Genomic DNA, 23,271 nt, shown 5'->3' on the forward strand with positions numbered 1-23,271 from the left:
GTGAACGTGTTCACATGCCGACACGAGGCATATCCTGTGCACAGATGCCAGGCCTCATGGTCTGCCACCAGCAACCAGAGGCCAGTGCTCCAAATGGGAGGGTGCCACTGTGGATCTCTCATGGCTACTGACACAAGCCACGGCATACCTCTGTCTCAGCCACACTTTCCGACCAAAGCACACAGACGCCACGCACCACCACTCTCTGACTGTGGATGACGGGTCAACATGGGCACTGTGCCCCATGGCTTGTCACAGGCAGGTGATTCTCACAGAAGCCCAGAGAGCACAGGAACCAGGAATCCATCTACATACAGGCTCGTGGCACTGGGAATGCACAAGGGCCTGAGGACAGGGAGTGAACAGACTGAGGGCCTTGCTCATGCTCACACTGACCTGGCCTTCCTGCTCTCACTGGGCCAGAGGGACACATGGAAGGGGGGTGGTATTCATGCACGTAGACCCAGGGAGACATGCAGGGAAAGCAGGGCACCTTCCCTGTTAGAGACCTGACATGCCTTCAGCCAGCCGCTTTGGGGCCCAGACATGCCAAGAAACATTCCCCCACTGGGCTCTGTGGACAAAAGCAGCATCCCCACGCATGCAAGGCAAGTCTGCCACCACGTAGCCTCAACACCAGGCATCCATGGGGGCCAGTGACTGTCAGGAGGCACTGCCATCACCAAGTGTGACTTTGCAAGAGTCGGCCTTGGGGCATGCATCCAATGACCCCTCCCTTGGATCACTAACAGAACAAATGATCTAACAGACATAAACGCTTCATCCATATCCAAGCAGAAGAACAAGACCAGATACATCACCCGCGTCCAAAGATGTGGACATTTTCCAAGGCAGGCGTCTCTCCATGGCAGTGAGCTTGGGAGGGCGACCCTCACAGTCTCTGCCACACCCCCGGACACACCCACACCCACAGGCTTCCATGATTCATGCCAACCCCTCCGCAAGAAGGGACCACTGAGGGAATGGCTCCAGGCCTGAGAGAGCCTGGCCCCTTCTTCAGGACTCCAAGGGGGTGCAGGTCAGGCACCTGTTAATGATCACTAGGCCACGAGGCCCTCAAACAAGATGGGAGGACAGCCAACTGGGGGTGGTCTTCGCCCGCCTTGACCCAGGGAACAGCTCCACTGAACCTAGGACCCTTTCCTCTCCAGGCACGCGGCATGTCCACACCCAGCGGCTTTGGGTTCTCTGACCTCCAAGGAAACAGTCAGACACTCGGTTGCCTTGTTCAGAGGAGCATCCCAGCGCCCTGCCAGGCCGCGGCCCTGACTCCTCGCATCCAGCTCCACCCACACACAGTGGGGGAGGGGAGCAGAGGGAATCGGGACGGAAGGCTCAGTGGAGCTCGACTTCTCTTTGGACGGCACCCTTGGGATTCAAGTGAGGACCCCGCCTGGCGCATGGGTACCTACAGCAACGCCCTCACAGCCATCATCCATGATGTCCAGCGGGAGAAGGGAAATTCTGTCCATATTCTGAACCTGGAGGAGCTGACATTTACCATGCTAGACAGACAGACGTCTGTCTGTGGCAGGGCGCCGGGGGCCTCCGCACTCCAGGTCTCACCCATGCCCATGAGTATCCACGAGACACCGCCAGCTCTCTGAGAGGATGGTTGTCCGGTGCCAGAAAACACAGGCTCTCCTTCATTAAGGCTTCGGCCAGGACACACCAAGACCCAGGGGGTCACACGGTCACACAGAATGCTCGCCAAACCCGCAGGACCTGGGGAGGCCAGCTGCCACTCATCGCCAGTGGCCTCTTCCACCCACTGCACGGAGAACGCTCGAGCGCTTTGGCTCTGGAATGGACGGGGCACGGGAACCAGTGTCGACTAGAGCAGTGCCCTACACGTGGACCCTAAGCCTTTAGTGGTAGGCAGCGAACTGCAGCCACGTCAGGGTCCAGACCACATGCTCTGACAGGGGATGCCTCAAAACCACATGGTAATTCCCATGGAAGCACATGTAACCCCATCTTAATGTGCTGTCCCTGAGCTCTTCCAGCCCCATCGAGGCCATCAGCCACCACAGCGCCTTGACCTCAGTGCCAGGGATATCTGCACAGTGCAGGGCCAGCCACTGTATGAGTGAGCTGGGCGAGCATGGGAAACAGAACAGCCATCACATGGAGCACACGGTAGCCCTGGAAGCCCGTGGCCTCCAACCTCCCACCCACGGGTCTGCCAGCTCTCCTCCTCGGGACCTGGGGCAAGGACAGGCTTCGAGCTCTGCCTCACCTCGCATTGAACACTTCCATCAGAAACCACAGAAACTTCTACTCTTCAGCACCAACAGTTGGACCTCCAGGGGCTATGCGGGAAGTGGCACGCCACCCACACAGATCCGTGCCATCGTCTTCCTGGGTCTAGGCCAATGCCACCATCTCTGACTCCTGGGACAAGGGTGCAAACTGTCCTCCAGGCCATCACAGCCTGGCCAGTGAATCGACGACCTCTGGGGAACAGACACCCAACTGATGCGTGACACTACCGGCCCTACAAGGGGAGGCTCTCCTAGGCTGGGTCCCTGGGTGGGGGCTGCACAAGTGTGGCCTCAGGGGAACTGTCCCTGACCTTCTGGTCCCTGGGTAGGCAAACGTGCTGGACCTCAAATTCAGTGAGAACAACAGTAAGGAGTTTCCACTCATTTTGTTCCGATTTTCCAAGGAATGCATTATGAGGGAGTCTCATCAATCCGAGCACAACCAGTGATGCAAGGAAGTGTATCAAGGCGGGCTGGGAGGCAGTGCAGGCCTGGCAATCCCCTCCCGGTCCCCCAGCAGCCTGGGCAATGCAGACGCTCGTTACTAATCAAGAGGAGCTGTCAGACCACTCTGGAGGCAGCACCGCGCCCATCGTGGCACAAGTGCACAGGAGTAGCGTCTAAGGCGGCTCTGTGTCCTTCAAGAGTGCGTGGCAGTTCTTGGGGCCAGGGGATGCTTACTGCCTTGGGCGATCCACAGCTTTGGGGTGCCCCCTGGGCTTGCTGTGTCAATACCCACATGCCTCTGGCCATGCTGGACAAAATGTTCGCCTTCCCTTTGCCTGTAGCAGCCATCACGGCAAGTCCACCTGAGAAGTGTAGAGAAATTTCCTGTTAGCTGGAAAAATATATGCAGGGTCTCAAGCAAGATCCATGCCAACCTTTCCCCAGGACGGACACGTTCCTCTGCTTACCCTGTATAGCTGACCCTTTGGGTGACTTTAGCCTAGAGGGGTACCAAGACATTGCGTGGGGGTATGTACGCATGCCTTTGTGGCTGGGTGGTCATGGGAGGAGCCCAGAGAACCTGAGAACTCAAGCCCTGTGCACAGATCCCGATCCTCACACCTCACCACCTAAGGGCAGAAGACCAACCTGTGCCTTGGTGGGAAGAAGGCCAAGGTTCACCTCTAGGGGCTGCTCTAATGAGCCATGTGCTCATTGTCTCACAGCCACTGCGTACCAAACACAGCCAAATGAGGTACATCCTCTTTCTGATGATGGATCGGAAGCCAACCAAGACCCTCTGTGTCCCTGCCAGATGCCCCAAGTGAACTGCACTTGAGTCAGAGAGAGCGCCCACCTCAGCAAAGCAACCACGGAAATCAGAGCTGGCACCCCTGGCATCCTGCAACTGGGCAGAAGCAGCCCGTCCCTTCTGAAGGGGCCAAGTGACTTAAGGACAGGTGCCTGTGCACCCTACCAGAGAGAGCACACCTGGCCCTGAGAGGGAAGGCAGGAGAGCCAACAGGAGCAGGTGGACTGGAGCCACCCTGACCGGCTATACGCCGATTCTCCCGAGGGCATGTTCCCATGTGGGGACCCGGCATTTCCACCCCCGCCCCCACCCCCCCGCTATGTTTCAGGCTGCTGACATCTGCGGCAACAACCACACAACTACTGCATCTCGCAAACTTTCCCCCTCACATCCACAAGGCGTCGTCCCCAAGAAGTGGCCTCAAAACAGTTCACAACGAGGGCTGAGGGCATCAGGGGGATGGCCACCAGGAATCGGGAGGCTGCAGGAGCCCAGTGCTTTGGATGCCACGTGGCACCTCTCTCGTGACGTGATGACAACACAGACCAACTCTAGGAGCACAAACACTTCACCCAGGATGACAAGGGCTTGCAGACCAAGTGAACACATCCACCGCACAAGGAGATGAGTTTTTGTCCTTGGGGGACGTCTGTCCACACAACAGTTCTGAGACTGTGGCACTCACGGCCTCTGACCTGCCCAAAGGTGTCCCCACACAACCCTATGCCACACGGAGAAGCCACCAATGCCAGGAGACGCTGTCCCTCCTGGAGTTACACCTTCACCTGGGAAGCTCTCCTCCCATGGGCACAAAGGCTCAAAGGGCCTGTTCTTCTAAGTCCTCTGGATCGGGGTGGCTGGCTGGCAGCCATGAACCAGTGCATCTCTTCGAGGCCCTAGCAAGAGGACCATTTATCCACCACTACCCTGGAATGGGGACACCAAGTGAGCAGTACTCATTTCCTATAAGACCCCACACATGCACCCCCTGGGTGGCACCATCTGACATCCCCATCATGACCCAGACGCATCCCTGGGAAGCTGAGGACTACGCCAGGTTCAATTCATACTGTGCATGCCATGGAAGCCCATGCAATCACACTGCAACCCATCCTCTTGACATGTCCACTCCATGCTCTGCCCTTTGTGCCCAGCAGATGCTATAGGCTGTGGTGCCACATTCATGCCACAGTCCATGTTTGCCCACCTGGCACCTGCATTTGGTGGCCAGGTAAAACACGAGAGGTCTATCTGCTGCAGTCCTGCTGCCAAATGCATCTGTTCTCTGCCTCGAACCCCAGGGGCTATTCACATTTCCTTGCCTGGTAGCCAAGCACAGGGATTGCTCAGTGCCCGGCCAGGGTCTCTGATCAGAAGCCAGTGGAATCTTCTGCCTTCAGCGCCTACACCACCACCCTGGGAGTGCATTTCAAAGAGTAACCTGGCCAGCACACATCCATGCCATGAGCTCTCTGGGACTCTGCCAAGGCCACACTCTCAGTCTCCTGGATCTAAAGTGTGAGCTGGCCACAGTGCCTACCAACGTGGACCAGTTCCACCAACGCCCCACGTTGGGGCCCACAGACACCCAACTGATGCAGCAACACTACTGGCCCAAAGAAGGGAGGCTCCCTAAAGCTGACGAGCTAGGTTGGCATCTGCACCCCTGTGACTGCGGGGATGCCATCCCTCTCTCCTGCTTGCCCTGGGTGAGACACAGTGCTGGACCTCAGATACGATGAGAACGACGGTAGGGAGTTCTCACTCATTTTGTTCAGATTTTCCAAGGAATGCTTAAGAGGGAGTCATCATTGATCCGAGCACTTTCTGGGATGCTGGAGCCTTTGCAAGGCAGGCTGGGCATCTCAGCAGGCAACCCGATGGCCTGGGAGACTTACAGTCACCTGGAGGACCCAGAAACATACCCCTGAGCAAGAACCACCATCCATCCCTGGAGTGGAACCCTGCACTCCACAGGGCTCACAGGAACAAGCAGTTCTTAGGAGATCCCCCGAATCCTAATGCAACCACTCAACCTTCTGGCACAGAGGGGAATGCTTACCATCGTGAGATATCAATGGGGGTGGTTCCCACCCTGGGCGACAACTCTTTGGGGCTGCTGCACATGGACACTCATCAAAGAAGAGGAAGGTCTTCCTCCTTCATGACAGTGAGCCTTGCTTGGCCAATGCATCTGCCAAGTGAACAAACATCACGTGCTCCATGGGCAAAGGGACCCAGGTCATCAGGGAACCACACCCATGCAGTGATTCCCCTGGGTAAGACTCCTGTCTGCACGTCTGTCCCTTAGGAATGTCTGAAGGCGGATGTGATTTCATGGGTGTGGGCCAGTGTGACCGTGGGTGCGTGTGTGAGCATGTGAGTGTGCCGACATGAGGCAGCCCCGTGCATAGATGCCAGACCTCATGGTCTGCCACCATCAGCCAAAGGCCAGTGTTCTTAACAGGAGGGTGGCACTGCTGACCTCTCTTTCCTACTGACACAGGCGCTGACCTCTCTTTCCTACTGACACAGGCCACGGCATGCCTCCCTCACAGCCACATCTCTGACCAAAGCACACCGACCCCATGCACCACCACTCCCTGACTGGGGATGACAGTCAACATGGACACTGTGCCCCACGGCCTGTGACAGGGCAACCGAACCTTCACGGAAGCCCAGAGAGCACAGGAACCAGGAATCCATCGAGATTCAGGCTCGTGGCACTGGGAATGCACAAGCGCCTGGTAACAGCCTCTATCCCTCACAGGGGGCCAAGGACTGAAGGCCTTGCTCATGCTTATGCTGACCAGGCCTTCCTGCCCTCACTGGGCCATTGGGAAACCTGGAGGGGGGATGTATTCACATCCCTAGACCCAGGGAGACATGCAGGGAAAGCAGGGCACCTTCCCTGTCAGGGATCTGGCAGTCCTTCAGGCAGCCACTTTGGGGCCCTGAGATGCCAAGAAACGTTACCCCTCTGGACTCTGTGGACCAAAGCAGCATCCCCAAGCATGCAAGGCAATTCTGCCACCACGAAGCCTCACCACTAGGCATCCATGGGGGCCAGTGACTCTCAGGAGGCACTACCATTACCAAGTGCGACTTTGAAAGAGTGGGGCCTCAGGGCATGCATCCAATGACCCCTCCCTTGGCTCACTGGCACCACAAACGATCTCACAGGACACAAATGCTTCATCCACACCCAAGCGCAAGACTGAGACCAGATAGATCACCTGCATCCAAAGACGTGGACACTTTCTAAGGCAGGCATCTGTCCACGGCAGTGAGTCTGGGACAGCAGCCCTCAGTCTCCGCCATGCCACTCCACAGGCTTCCATGGACACATGCAACCCCCTCCGCGAGAAAACGTCAGCCACATGAGCCAGGGTAAACAGACGGTCCTCGAGTAGTCCTTTCCATGTGAAATCGTGAAATCCGAGTGCCAATGCGGTGGAGCGTCAGGACCAAAGTATAACAGGTGGTCAGCACCAGCCATGTCCGGATAGTGCTCGAGGACCAGTGCAGTGTTTCAAGCCACTAAGAAGAAATCTGTGGAGTTCCATTACTCTGGAATGAAATGTCAAGTGACCACAGGTCATCAGCCCATTCCCACACACAAGGGCCCTAAGCCTTCCCTGGAACACAGCCACAGGCAGGCCCGTCAGGGTCCACAGATATGACGGGAAAGCCTTGAAGAGCATTCAACACAGCAGGAGAGCTTACATCCCATGGAAGCACATGTGATCACATTGTGACCTCTCCTGTCTGTGTACATCTATCCCAGTCCACATCACCAGGTTAAACAGCCTCACGATTTCAGTGCCAGGTCTCCTGCACAGTCCACGCCTGGGCAACCAGCCCCTAGACTGGGCAAGCAGGAGACAGAAGGGGGGCAGCTGCCACCAGATGTGCCAACACCATGTCCATTGCCCATGGCCCCACACCCCACAGCACACCACCATTTCCCCACCTAGGCAAAGGGGAGCTCAGGTATCGCTCCTGGAGTGAGCCAGGGATCTCATCAGAAACCAGTGGAATCTTCTGTCCTTCTGCTCCACACGCAGACCACAGGGGCTGTGTGTGCAGCAGGGCCCTGGACAGCAGTTCCAAGCCCCGGGCTCATGAGCACTATGCCAATGCACGCTCCCTGCGGCCTAGCCTAGAGATGGGATGGGAGCTGGCCACCATGCCAGCCAGGACTGGCCACTCCACAAAGGTCCACAGACTCATGGACACCAAACTAACAACGTGAAGGCCCTGACCCGGACACGCCACTCTCTCCTATGCTGAGCTGCAGGGCAGTGCTTGCATGCGTGTGACCTGAGGAAGCTGTCCCTGACTCCTCGGGTCCCTGGGAGAGCTAACGTGCTGGACCTCAGTTTTGATGAGAACGACGAAGAGGGTTCTCACTCATTTTGTTCAGATTTCCAAGGAATGCATTAGAGGGAGTCATCATCGATCTGAGCCCATTCTGGGACCCTGGATAATATAACAAGCCAGGCTGGGTGCTCAGCCGGTCAGCTAGTGAACTCAGACCCCCTGTGGCAGCCTGGATCATCCCAACAAAGCCACTGAGAGAGGAACATGCAGTCCAGTCTTACAGCCACAGCCATACTTACCTGGGCATGCGCTGGCAAGCAGCCTCTCTGGCACCTCTACCAAATCCTAGTGCCAAAAGCAGAAGCTGGGGCAAAGGGACACACACCTTCATTAGCTTGGCCTCGGTTTGCCTGAGACTCCCATGTGCCGCTGGTCCTCGCAGGAAAGGAAGGACTTCGCTTCTTTGCCAACAGTGAGCCTCGCATGGCATGTCCACCTGAGAAGTGTTGAGAAACTACATGCGTGCCTGAGAAACCTGCCCAGGATCTCATGCCACAAGATCTGCTGCTGACAGCTTCCCATGGGTAGACTTGTATCTGCTTATCCTGTCCCTCTGTCCCTCAGGTAGGATGGAAGGTGTGCATGAGGCCACGAGAGGTGGTCGCTGTTCAGGTCTGTTCGTGAGTGTGAGCATAAGCATGAGAATGTGGGGGCCTCCACCTTTGAAAAAGCATAGGCTATGCACAGATCCTGGCCCCTTGCCTTGCCTGCAAAGCCCAGAGACTGGTGACTTCAAAGAGAAGGATACCACCTTTGACCTCTAGGGGCTGCCACAATAGCTACAGACTCCCTCTCTCACACGCACTTTCTCACACTAGCACATGGACTCTACTACACACTTTACTCAGGCTGTGCCTGTGATGTCAGCATGAACATTGGGTCCCTGCAGGCTGTCACACACACACACACACAGGAAAGCTCCACTGGAAGAATAGCCAGCCACCAGAGAAACAAGGTCATCCCCGACATACAGGCTGGGATCACTGAGGGAATGGCTCCTGGCCTGAGAGAGCCTGGCCCCTTCTTCAGTGCCCCAAGGGGTCCAGGTCAGGCATTCGTTCATACTCATTAAGCCATGAGGCCCTCAAGCAAGAGCGGAGGGCAGCCGGCTGGATGTATCTTCTCCCGCCATGACCTGGGAAACAGCTCCACTGAAACTAGGACCCTCTCCTCTCCAGGCACGTGGCATGTCCACACCCAGCGGCTTTGCATTCCCGGACCTCCAAGGAAATGTTCAGACACATGGTGTCTTTCTCTAAAGGAGCGTATGCTTGGCTTCCACCACCTCTCTTACCCATAACCAGTTGCAACCACTGAGCCAGTTGACAAGTCCATCTTCTACTGTAGTATTACCACACATGTCATTGTTGGTTTGTGGACCATGTAATTCACCACATTATCTCTATGAAATCTTACATCTAATTGAAAACTTGATGCAAATAATGTTTTCTGTCATTAGCAAAGAAAAAGTTTTTCATTTGTCCACACCCCTTTGGGACTCCCATGCCCCAACCCCACCCATCATTGTGTATAAATTCTCTTCCTTTACAATGAGAAGACTTAATTCCAAGTCCAGTTAAGAAGAGTAGAGAATTGAAATTCACTCTGAGAAGGAAACACAGTTCTCAGGTATAAAGATCCATGCCAATGTTTTCCTTACATTAAATCTTTCATATGCTTGTTTTCTGCCTCTATCCCTCATTTATATCTGACGGGAGGCACCAAGAATGCAGGAATCTATGCAAGTATGTGTACGTGTTCTATGCAGATAACTCAGCACCTGAAAAAACATGTTTTGTTCATAGATCCCTGACTTCAAGTACTGCCACCCAACAGCAGATTAGTGACTACAAAAGCTGGGATGTTCTTTTGACCACTAGGGCTACTGAAATGGGCCATCAAGTCATATCTCATAACCACTCTTTCTGACATACTCCATGCACACCTTTTTTTTAAACCATGGATCTGATGTTAATGTCGACACTGTGTCCATGCAAACTGTCAGTGGTTACCTTAACTCGACATAATCTCAGGGAACAGTGAAGCAATGAAATCTGCAACATAAAGGCTGGCATTTGAGTAGCTGGCTACTACAATAGAAATGGCCTACTTAATCTAAAGTGGCAAAAGACTTCAGCTCAGGGGCTCTTTCATGCTAACTAAGCCATCATTCCTTTAGCAGGTCAACAGGACACCTGACAAAAAGTTGTGGTTTCAGCCACCATGACTGAGGGGAATCCCATCTGAAATTAGCACCCATTCCCATCCAACAGTCCTCACTTTTGGTTTCCCATGGTTTCCTTCAGTGGAAACAGTCAACAACTCAGCTGTCTTGTCCAAAATAGAATCCTCATGCCTGGAAGACAAATCCCTCATGAAGTAACTTAAAACACTGCCCACATGGGAAGCACAGTGAGTGTCAGGAAGAACAACCATAAAAGATTTCAACTTGTCATGAGTCAATCGTGGGATATGACCCTCCTTTCCCACTAGTAATACCACAAGAATCCTCATAGAACTCAAACACTTCATCTAGGTAGGTAAGAGGAAGAATTATAATAGAACACATCTTATTTGAAACCAACATGTTGTGTATCAATAATACTTTAATTAAAAAAATAGAACACATCTTCCCACAGGAAGTCATGGATGTTTTCCAAGGTGGACATCTGGCCATTGCAGTGCACCTGGAATCATAGCCTCACCACCTCCATGCCCTCTGGCTTCCGGGGATGTACCTAAGACCCTCTGAAGTAGATGTGAGCCACCTGTGCCAGGAAAGGTGGGTCCTCTTGGGGTACACTTTCATCTTGGAAGTTCCAGGCCCAGGTGGCCAAGGGTAAAGGGAATGTTCACCTAAGCAATCTGGAGCAGGCATTGCTAGCTGGTAGCTGTCGGCCGGTGCACTAGGACAAGAACCACCGAGCACCACTTCTCTGGAAAGGATGTACAAACTGAATAAACCTCAACTACCACAGCACCACATACATGGACCTTGAAACCTTATATGGCAGCTACCATTGGCTGTCCCCATCAGAGCCCAGGGAAATTGCTGGGGAAAAGCCAATGACAGCAGTTGGACAACACAAGACGTTTTTTCACATGGAAACCCATGGAATCACATTATGATCTGTCCTTTACCTGCCCTTCCCTTCCTGTCCAGGCCAATGTCCACCACATCTTGACTTCATCAATAGATACATACAGCACAGTTCACGTTTGGCCATGAAGTATGCAGATTGTGTGGTGAGGTCAAACAGAAGAGGTTCCAAATGCAGCACCACAGCCTAATGCCTCTGCCAACCATCCCAGTATCACGGAGTGTGCACTGGAGTAGCAATTTAAATTTTCTTCAAGATTTCTTCCTTTTAATTCAGAATTTGGCTGAATGGTGCCAGAGGCTTAGCTTTCAGCTGGTATTTGCCCTTGACATGCCTTCTTCACTAAGCTGAGTCATTTCTAGCTTTTGATTTAAAGTGAGAGACATGCAACTCTTCCTTTAATTGAATACTTAGAGGCCACTCTAAAGTTACCAATTGGCTTAATTTCAATATTGTTGTGTCTCAGAGAATAGGGAAGCCTCAGGAGAGGGAGAGAGATGGGGAGCAACCAGTTGGTGAAGCAGTCAGAACACACACATTCATCAATTAACTTTGCAGCCTTATACGGGGCATGGTTCATGGTGTCTCAAAACAATTACAATAGTAACATCAAAGATCACTGATCACAGATCACCATAACAAATATAATAATACTGAAAATGTTTGAAATATTGCAAGAATTACTAAAATGTGACCAAGACATGAAGTCAGCAAATGCTGTTGGAAAATGGTGCCAATAGACTTGCTCAAAGCAGTGTTGCCACAAACCTTCGATTTGTAAAAAATGCAGTATCTGTGAAGCTCAATAAAGTGAAGCATAATAAAACAACATATGCCTATATAGTAGGTTTCTTGCTTATAACAGGAAATATAATAAAGATAAATATTCTTAAAATAAGATATATATTTTTATGGCACTGATAATTATGCTATACACTGATTTTTTAAATATACTGATTCTGACCTATTAATAAGGACTTAGAGATTTTTTCAAATACAGTATTTTAGAAAGATTTCAAACTCTAAGTCAAGTCAGTCCTCCAGAAAACTTTCAACTATATGAAAATGTGTGTTTATGCATATTTGTATGTGTGTTCAAATAGAGAATCTGTGTCATAAACAATTTAGTGAGTCTAGCCTAGCATATCCCGAACAGTTTTCCTTTTGGGAAACTAGGCTGGAAAGTAGAGAAAAATGATTTTTATTTTACAATCTTCTTTGTTGCTAAAACAAAATGTAATTTTTCCTATAAGTATTAGAAACTATCTTTTTTAGGAAGCACACAAATACAAATAAATGAAAAAAAATTAAGAACTATCAAAATGTGGGCAAGGAATTCTAGTTCTGGATAGGATGGAGTAAATGAAATGCACTCCACCCTGTTCCTTCCTCTAATTAAAACTAAAAAACCTAGAAAAAATATATAAAGCAACTGACAAATTTTGAAAGGGTGAGGAAAGAAGGCTGACTGACTAGGAATGTGGGGCTTGAAGAACAACTCAGATGTGCATTTTTAAGACCCTTTTTTTAGACCTCTTACATAGCCTACCCTGGTAACTACAGCATCCCACACCTGAAAATGTCAATGGAGAAAGTCAAAGAAATGATGAAAGAGAGAAAGAAAAAATTGCTCTCTCTAGACAAAGGTCTATGTGAAATGGACAGCCCTGTAGGAAAGAAGACTGCTTACTCTACATGCCCTACTCTGAATAAAGGCCATGGACCTCTCCTATCATCTACCATGTACACCAGCAAAGACTGTGGGCAGGGCCCCATTTCCCATCCACACCCTGCAGCGACAAGACCCTTCCCCACCAAATGCCACCTAATGACCAAGTTCACTTGGCACTGACACAGGGAATGGCAGTACGGGCTCTCCTTTAAATCAGCTGCTGTGCTCACATACTTTTCTTATTGAAAAGTGCGGATGCCAGAAAGAAGTGACAAAGTAATTTGAGAGTGGAAATAAAATAACTATCATACCAAAATTCTACATTCAGAGAAAACATTCTCCAGTAATAGAGATGAAATAAAGACATTCTCAGATGAAAAAAAGAAGGAGAGAGAACTTTTTGCCAGGACACATGTTGTAAATAAATTGCTAAAGAATGTTTCTCAGACAAAAGAAAAATAGTAACAGAAGAAAATGTGGATATTCAGGAATGAAGAGCAGCCACAAGGGAAAGCATCTAAGTAAATACAATAAATACTTTCCCTTTTGAGTTTTTCAAAGTTTTATAGCTCAAGGCAAAAATTCTATCATTGTTTGGCAATGTTCACAAAGAATATAGAGGGAATACTTCATTCAAAACAATTATATTATGAAGAAGGATAGATGGAGTAAGATTTATTCACTGAGTTAAAGTAAAAAAAATTAAAAAACAGAGATAACCTTAACATATATGTAGATAGATATCACAATCCAAAGATCAGAAGTATTTATGTATACTAGCAATGTACAATTGGAAATCTAAGTTTAAAACAACACTTAAAAAAGCTCCAATAATAATGAACTACTAGGTATATAAATCTACAGAATATAGAAAATATTTTATACTGAAAACTAAGAAATGTTGATGAAAACAATCAGAGATAACCTAAACGGAAAGAAATAGACTGATTTTTCAAATATAGATATAAACAGAAACTTCACCAAAGAAGATATATAGATCACAAATAAGCACCAAAAAGGAAGTTCAACACCATTTGTCATTAGGGTGAAACATACCTTATAAGGATGGCTAAAACAAAAAGTAATGACTATCCCAAGTTCTGATAAGGATGCAGAGCAATAAGATGTTCTATTCATCCCTGGATGGAATGTAGACTGGCTCAGATACTCAGGAAAACAACATGACAGTTTCTTTTAAGTTAAACATACACTCACTATTCAATATAGCAAACCCAATCCTGAGTACTTACTCGATAGCAAGGGTTGACTAAATATGTCCCAATGGCTAACCACCACTATTGTAAGTAGTTTGACTGGAACACGGCCACACCCATTCATTTGTGCTACAGTAGCCAAGATGAGTAGCTTATGACAGAAACTATATGTTCCACAAATATAAATGTGTATTATTTGGCACGTCAAGAAAAAGTGTGTTGATCTGGCTATAGAGAAAACAGGTTCACACAGAAACCCACAGATGATTCTTCACTGCAGCTTTATTTATAAACAAAAGCTGGAAACAATGCAAATGCCATCCAAAGAAGGAATGGATAAGTAACTAGTGGCATATCCAGAGAATGGAATATTATTCAGCAATAAAAAGAAACTACCAATGCAAGCAGCAACATCAGTATATCTCAAGGAAATTATGCTGCATGGAACAGCCTCAAAAGTTACATACTGTACTTTTTTATTCCCCAAAGACAAAACTATAGGGATAGAAAAAATAGCAATTACCAGGGGTTAAGGGTATGGGGAGTGGATGACTATGAAGGCACAAGGGAGTTTGGGAGTATTAAAGGACAATTCTGTAACTTGGTCATGGTCATAGCTACATGAATTTACATGTGTTAAAATTCAAATAAGTGTACACCAAAAGAAAAAGAGGTAAAATTTACTGTATAGTAACTTTTAAAAAAGATTTTTAATATCAAAGGAAACTACCAGAATAAAATACTTTCAATATTTAATACTTCTGAGTTGTTTAGCACATTATCATGAGAAAAATGGATAAGTAAATAAACACATGGAAAAATACAAAATACAAAAATATGTAAAAATATGCATATATAAACAATTACTCTCTGATATGATTTAATGAAATGCCTGCATTAAAAAGAGAACGCCCTTGACCTACCCTAAGGACATCAATCACCAGGCGCCAAGTAACTTTCAAGATCCCTATATCTAGTTCATCATAGATATAGCAAAGTGTATCCATGAAATTATACAGTTCAATAAATCTGCAACTTCCAAACACAGCAATTAATCAACATGCCGATCAAGAAAGAAACATCACCAGTATCCCAGAAACCACCCAGGTATCTTGTTTCCATGACTATCTTCCACAGATATCATTATCTTCCTTGATTTATGTGTCAATTCCTTAACCAACATACTGTCTTCTTTAATATAGCTTTATAGAAAGCCTTAAAATAAGACAGTGTGAGTTCTCTGACTTTAGAAATTTCTCAGAATCTCTTTTGCTATTTTGGTTCTTTTGCCTTCGATACGAATTTTAGAATTGCTTTGTTGATACCTACAAAGAAGTCTATAGTGATTTTTATTTGGAGTGCAGTGAATCTACACATGAAATTGGGGTAACCAACAAGACGCCGAGACTTCTAAGTCATGAACATGTTAAATGCATTTATTTAAGTCTTCTTTGATAGCTTTCATCATTGTTTTGCAGTTTTCATCATAGGGATACTACATGTTTTATTAGATTTATACTGAGTTAACTCATTTTTGTGCTATTATAAATAGTTTTCATTTCAAATTCCAGATGTTCAGTGCTAGCATATAGTAATATGGTTGACTTTTGCATATGACCCTATGTTTTACAAACATGCTAAACTCAGTTTTGAGTTTAGGAGTATTAATATAGATTCCTTGGGATTTTCTAATACAGACAATCATGTGTGCAAGAAAATTTTTGTTTCTTAAATTCTGACCTTTATGTAATTTTCTTTCTTCTTCTTGACCTATTACATAGGTTATGACTTTGCAGAACAACATAAATAGAAGTGATAGGACATATATCATCGTCTTGTCCCTAATCTTAGAGAGAAAGCACTTCTTAAAATGCACTGGGTTCTGCATTTTTAATACTTGCCATTTACAGCATGAATATTATATGTTGATATACTTCTTTACATTGAGGCAGTAGCCATATGCCACAAATCTACTTACACACTGACATGTGCAGATACACAAGTAGGTATTTGTAGGATACTATTCATTAGACCAAAATACGTTCTAGTGTTCCTGTCACTCATATTCATCCTCGAATGTTTTTTAATGATTGGAGTGTAGAGCCCATCTCAGTATCTGGTAGGGCTCTTTTCCTCCCTGAAGCTACCACTATTAGTGTTCATGGCTATTTTATTCATTATTATTGAGCACATTTGAATTACTTTGCTAGGTTCTGGAGAAATGAATACATATAATAAAATATATACATAAATAAGTGTAAAAAGAACACAAAAATAATTACTACTTGAAATCATTTGTGATAAGAACTTTTTCAAGGAACATCACAGTTTATCTATTCCTAAAGTATTAAACACCAGGTCCAGGTAGCACAAAACTTTCTATATAGTCAAGTCAAGGAATACACAGATAAGATATTTTTCTTATTGATAGTTGTTTTAACTTTAACAACAAATAATGATTAATGATTTAATGTATGAAATTTCATTGTCTCCCCATTTGATTAACCCAACCTAATATCCTTTGTGAGGCCAACATAGCATGGAAAATTGAATATTTTTGTGTTTCAGAAAGATGAAATGCTTCATTATTCCTTATCATGTAAAACCTTCGTGGCCTTATAAAGATCTTGTGGAAGTTAACATAATTTTCCATGTCAAAAAATTGAGAAAACTAATTAAATCTCAATGATGAGAAGAGTAGCAATAGTGATCCATCATGATCTTATGGATCTGACCAAAATGATCTATGATGATCTTAGTTACAGGATCAGCATTCTGAAATCATAATTTGTTAAGGAAATTCACAGATTAATTTCACTAAATGATATTTCATTGCAATATGAAACTGTAAAACAAATCAACGATTTTCCAAAATTCTATATTCATCAGTCCACCCAAAACTCAGATTAAATAAAATTTTAAATTTGGAAATAAGGGTGGAAACACTCACCAAAGAAAAGGACACACTGTGAAGACATTATCCAGTAATATCCACTGAAAAGATGAACATGGAGTCCTCAGGATACGACATGAAGCACATGACATGAATTTAAAGGATCCTAATGTAGCTACTCACTGCTGATTCTCTGAAGACTTCATTCCAGCCCTTCTAACTCAGAAAAACATAACAGAAAGACAAGAAAAAATATAGTCTTAGAACACACTCAACAGTAAAAAGCACTAAAATTGATCCCATTGTCAAGAGTTAATACATAGGCATGCAGTGTTCCCTTCTTTTAGCCTCACACTAATGAGTCTGCAGTACCCATGAGTTGCTTAATTCAATCTTTCTTTTGCTTCCTCACTCATTACTCAAGAACATATTTCCAGTACACAATTATCTATCTACAACTCTGTTCAAAGTGAGCAAAATGAAGCAAGTCTAGGTCACAGCATATCTAAAGTTGTATATTGCCTCATAAGGGAGGATCCTAATGCCTTGCTCCAAAAGGAAGAAGAGGCATGCTCACAACAGTATTTTGTTGTCACTGAGGGGTCACCAAATTGAGCCGGGCTCTGAGAGTCTTATTTGTCCTGTTAAAGGGCCACTCATCTGGACCTCAGATTGACATCTGGAATGAGTCCCTCAGCATCCTCAGACAGTTGTGCTCATCATTGATCCAGATGAGCACCCTCCCAACAAATAAGCATTTCTATAGCCAGGCTTATATACTGCCTTATGAATAAAGAACAAAAATTGTACAGTAGATATTTTGTTTCATATATGAGTAAATAGACTCTCATATAAATTGCACAAAAGGCACATGACCTTGGGGTGTTCTAATAAAATTAAATGAAATCTATTGGGAAGAAATTAGTCAAAAATTTCAAGGAATAATGAGGTAACATTTGTAAATGAAGTAGCAAATAAGGATTTGATTATAGAATAAATAGGAGTAGGAAGATTTATATTCTGAATATGCCAGTGATAAAAAATAATTAAATATTTTGGCATATTTAAATTTCATTACAAGATTATTTTCATACACTATAGAATAGTATCAAAAGGAGATACATCAATGATTCCAAAAAGTGATTAGGGTTACTCCAAAAAGAGATTTTTATTTAATAACAGAAAGAAACAATAATGAAGATTCCTTTAACAAAGTGCACATATCTATGGGTGAAAAATATATCATAAAAATAATCTCCCTTGATCATCAGAAAGAATGAGCCCATAGAACTTCTAACATCACTGGCCACAACACATACAGAAAATTTGAGAAGCACCAGAGTAGCTTCTCACCTTTGCTCCTTGAAGCGAGGTACCTTGTTCCAGCCTTTGACCTGCAGCAGAACATCACAAGGAATATAAATCAGATCAGAATATACACAAAATTCATTTTAAAATAAAGTTCAATAAGTAGTTGTATAGTACAGTTGACCCTTGAATAACATGGGCTAGGGGCATGGACTCCTCCCACACAGTGAAAAATCCACACTTAACTTTTTTTGACATTTCTTAATTGTAGTAGATATACAACATTATATTGGTTACAAGTATGCAACATAGTGATTTGACACTTACGTACATTATTAAATGCTCACCCCAACTACCATATGATTTCACTGATATGTGGAACCTAACAACAAAACAAATAAAATGAACAAAACAGCAGTGACTCATAGACACTGAGAAGTGACTGGTGGTTACCATGGGGGAGGGTTGGGGTGGGCGGGCGGGATAGGTGAGCGGCGCAAAATCTCAATCATAACATAAATTATTTAGGGGATGAAGTACAGCACAGAGAATACAGTCATTAGTTCTGTAACACCTATGTCGAAAAATCCACGTACAACTTTTGATTCCCCAAAGATTAAGCTACTGATAGCCTAGTGTTAACCAGAAGCCTGACAGATGACATAAAGTTGATTATTACATATTTTATATGTTACATGTATTACATACTATATTCTTACAATAAAGTAATTAGAGTAAAGAAAATGTGTTTTCAAATTGTCACAAATCTCCAAGAAAATTTCCAATGCATTTATTTTAAAAAATCTGCATATAAATGGACCCACACATTTCAAAACCATGTTGTTTAAGGGTCAACTGTATCACTTCTATTCCTTGCTACACAAATCATAGTTGCTTGGTCCTTTATCACCTTTATCATTTCCTTTCTTCACTTATTTTGTCTCCTAATTCTTCACTCTGCAAGTAGACAATAATCCTCTGTACGATGCTATATAAATTAGTGGCATAGCAACCTTCTCTCTAAATGAGAAATTCTAAAGTTATATTCCACCAAATAAAGACTTTGAAAATGCTGTGCTGGGTAAAATGAAGGGCCCAGTGACAAGGATGCTGTGAGACTTCTATTCTGAAAGTAAGAGATAATGGAATAATGGCAAGGGTAAAAAAACAGGTGCTAAACTTCATATGATAAATGGAAATTGTTTTTTTTTACTGGAAAAGGATATTAGAAAAAAGGCTGGGACACAACATTAGGGCTAGCATTCACGCACCCATTCCACACTCTCAGGTACTAAGCCTGTATGTTTGTTAGCAGGCATGCACTCAAAGGAATACCATTTAACCAAAGAATTAGATATTCAGAGATTAAATGCTTAATACCTGCTAGACTGGTAGCATTCAAAGCGACCAAACCTGTAGGTTAGCATTAAAATGAAAAAGTGGAAATCAACTCTTATTTGCTTAGAATGTTAACACTTTACTGTTCAGTAACAGTGATTTTTGCTTCTTATTTTCTTCAGTTTTTTTCACAATGTACGACTATATGATCCAGGCACACTCACTCAGAAGGGTACCTTCTGCTTGCTTGGCTGTGAGAAAGGACAGAATCTGAAGTTACCCATCACACAGGCATTCATGACCCTAAAACATACCGAACCACTTGATTTAATCATGGAAAATGAAGATGGCAATGATGTAGCAAGGGAGGCTACATTAGTATTAACCCCATAAGAGAAAGTTTTTCATTGTAGTTCCATGTGAACATTATGAGGAAAATCAGTATATTTCTGTGGCAATCTGTTCTACCAATCTGAACCATCCTACTATCTGAGAACACAAAAGCAAAAATGTGCAATGTTAAAAAATAAATACAGTCATTGAATCAACGAGCAGTGAGTCAATGGGCACTATTCAGTGGAATATTCACTCTGCACAGACTTTTGTATTTATTCAAATGCAGCAAATATAATCTTAAAATTTCTGATCAGACAGTTCCTCAAAATGTTAAAGTTAACCATATTCTCACCCCTAAAAGAATTAAAATTTTGTATACACAAAAGCCTCTACACAAATGCTCATAATAAAATTATTCATAATAGACAAAAAGTGGAATCAACCCAAGTACCCACTGACTGATTGATGGATAAGCAATCTGTGATACAGTCACATGATGGAATATTATCATTCATAAAAAGGAATGGAGTACTCATGATAAATGGTACAACATGGTTGAACCTTGAACCTTGAAATTTTTCTTCTACGAAAAAATTGATAATTTCAAAAAGACTTGTTCTAATGTAAATGGTTCAAAGGCAGGTACAGATAAGGCCCACTGGTATCACACATTCATGCACTTACTCTACATTTTCCTATTTCCTGAGCATGTATATACACTGGAAGCCACATGCTTGTTTTACATATTCTTTTGTCTTATCATTTTGACCTACTTTCAAACTTAAAGGGCAGATTCAAGAGTATCCATAATTCCTGGATAATTTTCACCTGAATTCTGTATTTGCTAGCATGTTATACTATATTCATTTGTCTTTTTTCACTTTCTCTACTTATTTTTTGAAATATGTATATTCACATATTATCTAATTTTGAAATTGCATCTATGATGTACCCTTACCCCCTAAATCTTATCATTTTATTTCTTAAAAACAAGAATTTCCTGTTACATAGCCACAGAATCACTATTAAAGTTAGGCAATTAATTTGCTTTATATAATACTATAACCTATTTGATGGACTTTCTTAGAATTTTGCCAATTTTTCCTCTTAATGTCTTTTATGGAAATCCTGAATCGATGCTGTATTCAGTTTTCACATCTATTTAGTCCAATTTAGTCTGGAACATTTTCTAAGTGACATTAGTATGTTTGAAGAATAAATGCCAGTTTTATTTTTATAAAATGTCACTTAATTTTGGTCTGATGTTTCATCATGAGTAGATTCAGGTTTATGTACTTTTGTCTGAGATACTAAAGAGATAAGGCTGTGTTCTTCTCAGAGCTTTTTAATCAGTGATGTCATGTGGCCCTATTACTGATAGGTACTCAGGTGATGTCTGCCAGGTTCTCTAACATAGGAAGTTATTTTCTCTTTGTAACTGGCAAGTATACCATGGAGGAGATAATCACAGAGTATAAAAGTATCCCATTTTCTTCAAATTTTTGCCAAAAAGTTTTATCATCATTTTATGGTTCCTGGTTGAAACAATTATGATTATTGCTAAATGTTCATTTATAGTCTATCATTCTTACATTTATTACACTTTGTTATTAAAGAACCTTACTTTCCACCCTATTTATCCATCCATTCCTTCACAAGCTAGTTTAATAACATTATAAACATCTTATCATCATGAGTTTCCTCACCCTTAAAGATATTTGCCATCTCCAAACATCCCCAAATTGTATCAAGATCAAAACCAGAGGTAGCTCACTGCTATGTACCCAGCGGTCCTCTCTGACAGATTCAGCCTTACCTATCGATGAGTGTTTTCTCTTTCTGTACTTATCTTCCTCCTTCAGCATTTCACTGTTCTAGAGCACCAACAGCGAGTATCTTATGCAGTCCATTTTGCCTCAAAGTACCAGGAGATAAAAAGGCAAAGTTAGAAAGAGCATAGTAGATCACTCACATTATAAACCAGTCATATTTCTAAACATACTGTAGCCACTGTTGTGGCACAGACAGGCAAAATGTGTCACAATTCCCTCTGCTTATCATTTTGTTAATTACACTTTCAAGACAAAATATTTTCTTTAGAAAATAATTAGAATGAATACAAATAACTGGGGAAGAGTGAACTGATTATGTAATACATATTCAAAGGAGGTAGATGGTTTAGAATGTAGATCATATTGTCCTAAATTATAATAGGAAACTAATATTCTAACAGGAGATTATGATATTTAAATCTGTACCAGGTGGGGAGTTCTTCATCACTCAGAGATACTAACTGGACTTCTGAATATCTGCAGTATTTTTGTCTTGATATTACCTATCATCAGGTCTATTCCAAAGTTGATTTCTTCCATTCAGTGGCCCTCCTCTTGTTTGCCATTTCTCTTTGGACTTTGATCTGTGCCGCCATGGCATTTCAGTGCTCTATCTATGAAACAGTTCCTGCTGAACACACAGTGTCCCATCTCCTAAGCACTGGTACCCCATTTTTCTAGAGGTCATTCTTTGTAGCTTTATGCCATGGGATTCTCCGCAAACCAATGTGCTGTTCATCATTTTCTCCAATTCCTGTAGTATCTGAACACTTACATTTTTTAGCTTGAGGAACTATACTTGAAAATTCTCATGGCTCTGAACTTAAAGACACAGGGAAAATGAACATGACCTCAAAAATGTACATTTTCCCCCCAAAACATGGTTTTGTTCAATGTATTTAGCAAGCTATAAATATTTTAACTAACTTCCAAAAATTGTTACACCATAGGGTTCTGTTTTTATTTTTTAAGTTGTGAATAATAGGATGGATTACAAAATCAAACAGCACCTATTTCTTTATCTTTAAAAGAAGAATAAATATCCTCCTCTGTATGGTTATTATGAACACTGAGATAATCCATGAACTGATGTTTATCTCAGCATGTGTACATATACTGAGAACTCAGTAAATGCTATATATATAATTGAAATATATATATATTTGAAACTACATATATGACCAGACACACACAAATGAAACAGTACAATAATGACCAGAACTATCAACATTTAAAAAATTCTTCGTATAAAACTGGTTTATTGACTATATACAAACAAGCACATATGTATACCATTTTACATGAATGAAATAGAATATTAATGTCATGAACATAGCTGGTATTCAACTGGTGGATAAATGAACTTCAGCAAAACCTAGACTTTCATATCAAATAATTTGAACACTATTATTATCATATATACATTACCATATATAACTGAATACAATCCAATTGGATAAATGTATCATCACTAATTTCTCTAGCACTATGACTTGATAAACAGGTTATTCACAATTTTACAAGTATAACTAATGTCACAATGAGTGCCCTTGAGTTTACATATATATCTGAACACTTCCTATTATAACCCACAGATAAATTTCTAAAAATAACATTGCCAGTCAAAATGTGCTGATTTCCATTTGATACA

The 23,271-nt window shown here is 43.6% G+C and overlaps 1 long non-coding RNA gene and 4 other non-coding genes across 5 annotated transcripts; all 5 read right to left on the reverse strand.

Moving 5' to 3' along the window:
• Positions 1 to 2,625: 2,625 nt before the first annotated feature.
• On the reverse strand, positions 2,626 to 2,719 carry LOC118908833 (small nucleolar RNA SNORD116). Its single transcript, XR_005023381.2, has one exon. It is a non-coding gene; the product is annotated as a small nucleolar RNA SNORD116 (small nucleolar RNA).
• A 2,548-nt stretch (positions 2,720 to 5,267) lies between these two features.
• Positions 5,268 to 5,361, reverse strand: LOC118908831 (small nucleolar RNA SNORD116). The gene has a single exon (XR_005023379.2). It is a non-coding gene; the product is annotated as a small nucleolar RNA SNORD116 (small nucleolar RNA).
• Positions 5,362 to 7,916: 2,555 nt separating this feature from the next.
• On the reverse strand, positions 7,917 to 8,008 carry LOC118908827 (small nucleolar RNA SNORD116). The gene has a single exon (XR_005023375.2). It is a non-coding gene; the product is annotated as a small nucleolar RNA SNORD116 (small nucleolar RNA).
• A 266-nt stretch (positions 8,009 to 8,274) lies between these two features.
• Positions 8,275 to 22,723, reverse strand: LOC118908794 (uncharacterized). Its single transcript, XR_005023344.2, has 4 exons — positions 21,605 to 22,723; positions 18,160 to 18,200; positions 16,990 to 17,022; positions 8,275 to 8,362 (listed from the first exon to the last, which is right to left on the reverse strand). It is a non-coding gene; the product is annotated as an uncharacterized LOC118908794 (long non-coding RNA).
• Positions 17,469 to 17,535, reverse strand: LOC118908843 (small nucleolar RNA SNORD109A). Its single transcript, XR_005023387.1, has one exon. It is a non-coding gene; the product is annotated as a small nucleolar RNA SNORD109A (small nucleolar RNA).
• Positions 22,724 to 23,271: the final 548 nt, after the last annotated feature.

The sequence above is a fragment of the Manis pentadactyla genome, chromosome 18 (assembly GCF_030020395.1).
Source record: "Manis pentadactyla isolate mManPen7 chromosome 18, mManPen7.hap1, whole genome shotgun sequence".
In the NCBI taxonomy this organism is placed as follows: Eukaryota; Metazoa; Chordata; class Mammalia; order Pholidota; family Manidae; genus Manis; species Manis pentadactyla.